The sequence below is a fragment of the Pan paniscus genome, chromosome 6 (assembly GCF_029289425.2).
Source record: "Pan paniscus chromosome 6, NHGRI_mPanPan1-v2.0_pri, whole genome shotgun sequence".
In the NCBI taxonomy this organism is placed as follows: Eukaryota; Metazoa; Chordata; class Mammalia; order Primates; family Hominidae; genus Pan; species Pan paniscus.
In genome coordinates this window covers 98,525,797-98,535,370 of record NC_073255.2, presented here as the reverse complement: position 1 = coordinate 98,535,370, position 9,574 = coordinate 98,525,797, and the positions used below count along the sequence as shown (strand labels likewise).

Below are 9,574 nucleotides of genomic sequence, written 5' to 3'. Positions count from 1 at the left end.
TCCGTGCAGGACATAGCCATGGGCAAGGACTTCATGACTTAAACAGTTCTTAATCATTGAGATAATATTAAGCAGAATAGCTTCATTTGGATGGTAACATGGACTTTAATCCCCAAAAGTGAAGAGTTCCATTTCTGACATGGCAAGGAAATTCAATCAACTAAAGAACATCTGTTTTTCAGTAGCCCCAATTCTGAATGGCATATCCTTTATATAGCTATGATTGGCTAATACAATAGGAAACTTTCAGACTAATCCAGTCACTCAAATAATTATCCATTGTATCAAAATCTACAAAGTTCCAGCACTTTCTGGTCTAGGAACCAACAAACTGTGGCTTGTGTGCCAAATACAGCTTATCATATATATCATATATATGTGTATATATACATATATATGTGTATATATACATATATGTATATATGTGTATATGTGTGTATATATGTATATATGTATGTATATATGTATATATGTATATATACACACATATATGTATATAAATACATATTTATACACACATATTTATACACACATATTTATACACACATATATACACAAATATGCATATATACACATATACACATGTATATATACACATGTATATATACACATATACACACATATGTATATATACACATGTATATATACACATACATACATATGTATATATACACATACACACATGTATATATACACATACACACATATGTATATATACACATATACACACATGTATATATACACATATACACATATGTATATACACACATATACACACATGTATATATACATATACACATATGTATATATACACACATACACATATGTATATATACACACACATGTATATATACACATATACACATATATACACATGTATATATACACATATATACACATATACACATACATGTATATATACACATATGTATATATACACATACATGTATATATACACATATGTATATATACACATACACACACACGTATATATACACATACACACACGTATATATACACATATATACACACACGTATATATACACATATATACACACACGTATATATACATATATACACACATATATACAGATATACACACATATATACACATATATACACACGTATATATACATATATACACATATATACACACATGTATATATACACACATATACACATATGTATATATACACACACATATATATATATATAAAGATTTATTAGAACACAGCCATGACCATTTGTTATATATTGTCCGTGGCTATTTTTTTTTGTGCCACAATGACAGTGCCAAGTAGTTGTCACAGAGCCTGTATGGCCTATACAGCCTAAAATATTTTCTATTTGGTCCTTTACAGAAAATTTGCCAATAACTGTTTTCTTGCTTAGTTACATTTTTATCAGATAAATATTTTATTCAACGTGTGTATTAAACTGAGTCAAATGTAGCTTTAATGTTTAGAAGTGAACCCTACTATTAATACATATTGAACTGACAGAGTTTTTGTTAGTAGACAGTTCCACAGTCTGGCAATGAATGATAATAGTTGACTATAAAAGTTTAACTCATTTAATGGTATCAATGTTTAAACCCTCACATCAATTCACCCATTTCATAATTACCTTTAGAGACTTCCCTTCCCATAAGGACTATAGATTTTCTCTATTACATTTCCTAAGACAGACCTTGCTAATTCTTTTGGCCTTTTGTCCACACAGATCTTAGACCTGTCTATGCATAATTCTTAACCAATTCAAGACTTTTTCAACTAAATGATTTCAAGCAATTATCAAATGATTGGTAAAAGAAATGTATTTGCCATTCAGGCCTTAGACTGCATATGATATTTATAATTCATTATTTAGTTAGCAAGCCTGCTGAACTTCATATTTTGCATGCTGAATTATTATAAACAAACCTTTTGTATTTAAACCCAACAGGGAAACCATAGTGTTGCACTGTAAATTACTTAAAGGGAATGTTAGCCTCCAAGTACACTACCAGGCACTATCCGAGAGCTCTGTCCTAAAGGAACAAAAAAATTGTAGAACAATTCAAGATTATTAAATATCACAATTTATTGATCAACTTCAAATGCACAGTGAGAAGCTAGGGCAAAGAGAAAAGATAGATTTACAAGTTTAGGACAGAGTACTAAGGAGGGTAGAAGTCCCACTATATATGAATCCTGAAGTACACAATATTCATATGTTCTGTCTCTCTGTTGCATCAACTTTCTCTTTTAATGGTGGGGTTACTAAAACCAGATTTGGAGTATAAGCAAGGGAGTCCAAAATACAGAAGGGGACTGGTGTCAAAATTAATTCTTGTTATATTGGAGAGACACAGGGGAAAGTATACCTGGCCACAGCTGTAGAGAACCAGAGGCCTGCTGAACAGACATGTCTGTCATTTGTTTTATTCATATTGCCAGCAGGGGGACAAGTGGGACACCTCTTTGACCCATATAAATGTAGTATGTTATGTACAGTTAGTGGCTTAAGTATATTTGACAATTCCATCTCTTCCTATGTTCAATAAATGCTTTCCTTGATATCTGACATGGTACTCTACTACCTTAAACTTAGTTTCATCTATGTTTGTCATTTGTTTCCTTTATTAGCAAAGCTAAATGTCCTTAAATAATATGGAAAACAGAAATAGCAGAGCAATACTTTCTGGCAAGAGATTATCTGCAAGAGAAATTTCAGAATCCAAGTAATCCTACTGTGCATTTGATTACTCTGCTGATGCCCTTGTGGCTGACTTGTACTTCTACTAAACAAACTGTGAATATGCTGGCTGCAGGGCTAAGATGGAAAGGCAATGAAAGTGGATAAAGAAACATTCCTAAATTAGCCAGTATAGATATAGTTTCACAAACTCATCACAGCAGCATTTAAAAATAATTTTTCAAGTATCTACAAGGACATATCCAACATTAACCTACATTGGTATTTCAAATTGGTTCTACTCTCAAATAGAGTCCTGCTCCCTAGTCTATATCCAAAGATATTTAAATCCTTTTCGTGTGTATTTCCATTCTAAGATGATTCCACAGAAGTCTCCAATAACTGAATTCTATTCTTTAATGCTAATGTGGCAGAGTATGTGAAATTACTCACCACTTACTTCAGAGCCTGCTCTGTTACGTAGGTTCCTCTTTCCACAAATGCCCTAGTCCTCAACCATGTAGAATGAAGACAAGATTAGGGCCGAGGAACAGCTGCCAAACTGTCACTTTAAGCCTAGATAGTTCCAAGCTCAGCTCTTTCATACCGGCCTCATTGACTCTTTGTTTTAGAGACGGGGTTTCACTCTGTTGCCCAGGCTGGAATGCAGTGGTGTGATCGTAGCTCACAACAGCCTGAAACTCCTGGGCTCAAGGGATCCTCCTGCCTCAGCCTCCCAAATAGCTGGGACTACAGATATATGCCATCACACGCAGCTAATTTTTAAATTTTTTTTGTAGAGACAGGGTCTTGCTATGTTGCCCGGGCTAGTCACAAACTCCTGTCCTCAAGCTATACTCCCACCTCGGCCTCCCAGCGTGCTGGGATTACTGGCAAGAGACACTGTGCTCAGCCTTCCTCATTCACTTTCTATATAACAGTATAGACTTTTTCCACTGTAAATACTCTTCTTTGAATTTTCTTCTCTTTATCCCCTCCCTTGCTCCTGCTCCCTACTCCACTGCAGACATGTGGCAAGCAGGCCATCTAGCAGTCTAGCCCAGTTTTGTGCTCATAGTAAAACTCCAGTGCTATTATTCAGTATACATTTATAAAACAGAAAGCTACTGGATCCTGAAGAATCTCTTTATTCAGATGAATAATTTTTATATCAGATAAAGTCTAGGACCTGTCTCCAATTTTAGTATCCCTTATCTGCTCCTAACCTATTCATTACTTTACATGCAGTATATATATTTGTCATTAATACTGTCAAGTAGATCAAATAACACATTCCAGCAAATCAAAGGAGTATAAAGTTTAATACCACTTCACCCTCTACTCTGACATATAGATTAGCTTTATTACTGTTTGAAAATATTTACAAGCTCAACAGGGCAAATTATAAAACTTAGTGGGATATTTATAGCAACATTTTCAGGTCTGATGAACTTCCCCCTCATCTCAGTATGTTTATGTCCTTCTGTTAATACATCAAACTAATACCAGCAACAGGTCAAATAAAACTCTTACAGCTAGTCAAACTTCAGTGACTTAAATCAGGGCTTTTCCAAAATTTCGAGTGTCTATGAATTTCTTAAAGATCCTGTTAAACTGTGGATTCTGATTCAGTGGGTCTGAGGTAGAACCAGAGATTCTGCATTTTTAACAAGTTCCCAGGTGATGTTGAGGCTGTTTGTCTAAGATTCATGTAATTAAAGCAAAATTTTAAAATATATTTATCCTATGTCACAGCCCCCTTCATGAGTATGCAGAATGAAATGTTTTGCAATGTGTAGATTGTACTACTAGCATCTGGGAACAGTTGGAAAAAGGAAATAGGAGTGATATGTAAATAAGTCATGAAAGGATAATAGCTCATATAAAACAATAGTAACAATATCAAACAATATGGAAGTCAACTACATTCAAAAATAAAAATAAGCAAAATCATTTTTCTAATAACAAAAGTTTTTATTTTCACAAATATTTTAAAATGCAGCTACCTTTGAGCCACAAAAGGAAAAAGCAGTATTCCTTTTATGTATTTGATACAAATATAAAACATAACTCAGTTTTAGTTCATTAGCTCAGCTCAGTGAAAATAGCTCAGGAAAAAAAAAGTCATAGGTAATGCTGTTGGTATATGCAGGAAACCAGAAGCGACGACATTGAGTTCAAAATCCATTTAGAATTGTAGACAGGCCACAAGGGGCAGGTGAAGAGAGCAGCCACAGAGTCACTAATACATTGGACTTCAAACAGAAAAACTGAAATGTCAGTTGGTACACACCTAAAACAAACTCCAACTAGAAAGATAATTATGTAGCTCAGACATTGATAACAGGTTAAGAAATTTGTACGTGCATACTTTTTTTTTTTTGAGATGGAATCTCGCTCTGTCACCAGGCTGGAGTGCAGTGACGCGATCTCGGTTCACTGCAACCTCTGCTTCCCAGGCTCAAGAGATTCTCCTGCCTCAGTCTCCCGAGCAGCTGGGACTACAGGCATGGGCCACCACACCCCGCTCATTTTTGTATTTTTAGTAGAGATGAGGTTTCACCATGTTGGCCAGGATGGTCTTGATCTCCTGACCTCGTGATCCACCTGCCTCCCAAAGTGCTGGGATTACAGGCATGAGCCACCATGCCTGGCCATGTATATACATCTTAATACAAATATTTTCAGAGATAACCATTGTGTGCATAGCTATTTTTTTTTCTTGAAATGATACCCTCCTTCACCCTTTTCTGTCAGAACTGAAAGCTACATAGCTTCTTCTATTTCTTCATGCACTTGTTAGAAGCAATATGCATTAACCTATTTTCCGATGCTGTTGATTCTCTAATCTGTTAATCCATTTGCAGATGCTATTGATTTTCAAACTTAAGTTATGAATACCTGCTATAATTCTGTGGTTAATAACCAACTTTGGAAAGAAAATGTGCTTCTATCAAAGGGTACAATTTTTCTATGACTAAAACATACAAATTCATCCATGAGCAATTGCAAGTGTCCAAACATTTACCCTTTCTGAACAACATTCACTTCGCCAGGGCGAAACAAAGTCACACATGTAACATATTCCCCAAATTGCCCCACTCCCACCACAGTGCATATGTGTGCACGCACACACACACACATCCAAAGCCCAGATTTCATGTAAAAAAATCTCCCCTTAAGTAATTATTTTTCCTACTGCATATTTTTAATCTCGTTGTCTTTGTATATGAATTGTCTTTCCTCTTATATTCCTTTTACAGAATTTGAGAAATGAAACACTGAGGAATGATAAAGATTATACATGTATTCAAACAATATTGAAGACATATAGGTCAAAACCTTTTCTGATATCTAAATGCTATGAGATCATCCCTGTATTAAGATCTGAGTCATGATTAGTCATAATATACAGGTCAATATGTATATTCTCATCCAATTATCTTTAGAAGTTTCTACATTATATAACTCAGCCCTACATGTCTCAATGATTAAAAAACTTTCCTTTATATTAGATGGACATGTCCACAAATGTCCTAATGCAAATAGAATAAACCTTGTATTATCAGAAGAACATGTCTACAATGTTATCTTACATATTAATATCTTGGACAGATACTTTTATCTTCCCAGTTAAAAGGAAAGGCACTAAGTATGCTTTAAGCACCTTCAGAGATGCAAAAGATCTTTCCAAACAGGTAGATTCTTGGTTTGTGGCTTTTCTATAGTAATGCTCAACATTTACTCTGGCGGCTATCATAAGGAGGCTAAAAGTTATTTTCAATTTTAGTATCCAAACAGGCCAGTTACTATTCCTTTGTCCTGTATCCTTCTATGGGTAAAACACAAGATAGAATTTGGTTTGTCTTCCCTTTCTATGCTGGAGCTTTTTAGGAGAACTAATGCTTTCAGAATAAGTGAACCCCTGCTCAAGAAAGCAGAGTTACCTATTAATGTGTCTCCTTATGAAAAAGGAAAAACCTTTGCAATTGTCCTACTGCTGTAAAGGATGAAACCAAATGTCTTTTTGTTCTTCATCCAATTAGCTTAAAAAATTAGCCTAGAACAAAGTGGTAGAAATTTAGAAAGCATATTTCAGCAAGGACTATGGATTTATAAAGAAATGTGGATTCAGATAAAATATACTTCAGAGAGAAAATTAGGATAAACATTTTATGACAACAGGAACTAGAAAAAGCACAGGTATTTAAGGAAGAACATATTTTAATGGCTGAAACCTGTCTTTATGAGGCGATTATGATAGCAAAAAATATTATAATGAATAACAATGCATAGTCTACGCTTTGTAATATTTCATACAATTCCTTTATCATTTCATACAATAATTCCTTTATCATTTACATCTCTTAATGCTAGAAAAGCATTCTGAAGATGCCAAGCGTAAGTTGCAACTGAGTAAAAAAAAAAAAAAGCAAAATTTACTCAATTTCCAGAAGAGGTGCAGAACAGAGAATGAAGGTCCTTAAAATATAAACCGCTAGTGTGCTAAAATGATGTCCATTTGCAGGATCAGTGACAAAATATTTAAGCCCATAAAGAAAAGAGTTATACCTGTTGTATGAAGGTATTCATAGAGAAATATGAGTCATAAGCCAATTATTTATAAATGTCTTTCAAAATATTTGGTGCACATGAAATGCAGTATGCTGATGGTCCTGGAGACTGTTGCAGTTGAATAGGGCAGCTACTGGGATGATGGTGTTTCCCCCGGATGAGGATGACAGGAATGCAGGGCCTAGGATTTGTTGAGCATGTCCACTCTTCTTCTGAATTGGCCACCCAGAAACCAATTATTGAATCAGAACAACACAAATTGGTTTGTGCTTGAGCCAGGTCTGTAGAAACGGAAATCAATTCAGTTGTGGAAATCATGAATTTTAAAAGCTGCTGGGTTTTTTTTTGTGCAAGGTAGAGATTTTCATAACATCTCAATAATCCTTTTGAAATGTGCAGTTGCTTAGTGCAAAAAAGGAAATAGTGCCACCATTTCTTCAACTAAAAGATAAGGTGTGCTTTGTAAAAGTAAAGCATATCCAATTTTCATCCTGTTGGTCGGTATTACCAAGGGTCATAATGTAGCTGGTGCACAAATGTGAAGAATCATTTACTGCCTGTAGAGTGGCAGTATATCTTAGATATCATACTTTTTATTAATCAGTTCAATTTCTCTAGCTGCAGAGAGAAGTTCTCTAACGGACTTCACCAATAGGGCAAAACACATTCCCATTCCAGAAAGGCACATAAGAAGGGTGCTTCTCAACCCTCAAGACAAGCACACACCAGGCAAGGAATGGTAGCTAAAGTGCATCTGCCCTGGACCAGCATTTCCACACCCTTCAGACCAACTTCCATTTAAAGGTGTATGTCCTACTTTCAAAAGGACCATTGGGTTATTTTCTTGTGACCCCCTGAGTAAAACCACACATTAAAGCTCCACCGTCTTACACTTTGCTCCTTCTTACATACCTGTCTTCTTACTTGTTCCTATTGTTTACAAATCTGCCCAAAGATATAATTTTTATGATATTAAGAGCTGAATTTTGCTTAAGAAAATCTACATCTTTTGTGATTCTTCTAAATCTAGTAAATCAAGTAATCAACAGTTTATTCTCTGCTTGTAAAAAAGGGTAGTAATTTTTCCTCATAAAAATCAAATATATAAGCAAAACTAATATATTTGTTGACAAAGTTGCTCCAGCAAGCCTTGAATTTTTCATTATAATTTAGCTATAAATAGACCCAAGGAATCTGACATCCAAGGATCATTAAGCAATCATAAAAATGTATCACATAATTTTAATTCTGAATACTTACAAAACATGTTTATAACTTCTGCATTTCCTTTTATTAAGCATGCTTTCCCATTAGGACAAGTTTTTTTGTTATTTTGTTTTACTTTTCAGCGGATGATCTTTTCTATTACCTAGTCATACAAATACCTTTGTTTAGTCATAATTTGTCAGTAGGCTACTGACAGGTATTGAAGGTAATATTTAACTTTTTATAATGTGAACATTTTAGGCTAGCATTTTGAAGCCATTCTGTCCAAATAGTTTGGATGCAGAATTATTGTCTTTTTGGTGACTAAATAGTGGTAGAAGTGATTAGAACCAAAAATTAGGTTGCCTTTTCAAACACAAGCTCTCCATCTCACAAAAGGAAATTATTGGTCCCCAAATTCCACTTTCACTGATTTATGCTTTGGTCATCATAAACAATTAAAATGTGTGATGATTTCATGGAACATCTCTAGAAGATAGAATGGATGCTGATGAATCCAGGCTATTGGAAAATCATGAAATTGTATTAGGGATCATGTGAGATAAAGAATCTTTAGCATGGTACTGGCACACAGTAAACAACTAAATAAGTTATTATAACACACATACTGCTTTTATTTACATTGCCTTGAGGTGGGCTGAAGAAAAATAGGGAGAAAGTAAAAAATTCTCCCCCACAGGCAACACCAATGCTACCTGTGATAACTAAAAAAAGGTTTTCCTTTAGGAAAGGTCAGGCATTCATTCATCTTTAAGAGTGCATGGACACTAATATCTAAAGCATAGAGGCCTAAAGTCTCTCTACAATTCTGCCAAAACTCTTGTACACCACTCTGAGTACTTGGTTCTACTATGTTGAACACTATTTTCCCCTATTTCCTGATACTATTATATTCAAATTTTTGTTCAGGACTTTTCTGGATTTGGAAAATGCACGGCCAGCATGTCTACATGCAGCAATCCTGTTCTTATGAAACCATTTCCTAGTCAATTATTTTTAAATATCAGATAATATATAACTAGCTATATAATTGAGAAATGAACCAGTCAATTTTGGACAACTTTGGCACAAGTGCTTTATTTGTGCTATTGTTACA

General features: G+C 34.6%; 1 protein-coding gene across 7 annotated transcripts in view; it reads right to left on the bottom strand.

Moving 5' to 3' along the window:
- Positions 1-6,882: 6,882 nt before the first annotated feature.
- The window catches only part of CD36 (CD36 molecule (CD36 blood group)), a 190,822-nt gene continuing 188,130 nt past the window's right edge, over positions 6,883-9,574 (bottom strand). For all 7 annotated transcript variants that reach the window (XM_063605948.1, XM_063605949.1, XM_008976331.7 and 4 more), the window contains one exon: positions 6,883-7,532. The gene's annotated coding sequence lies outside the window, so the exon portion shown is untranslated. The remainder of the gene's footprint in view (positions 7,533-9,574) is intronic.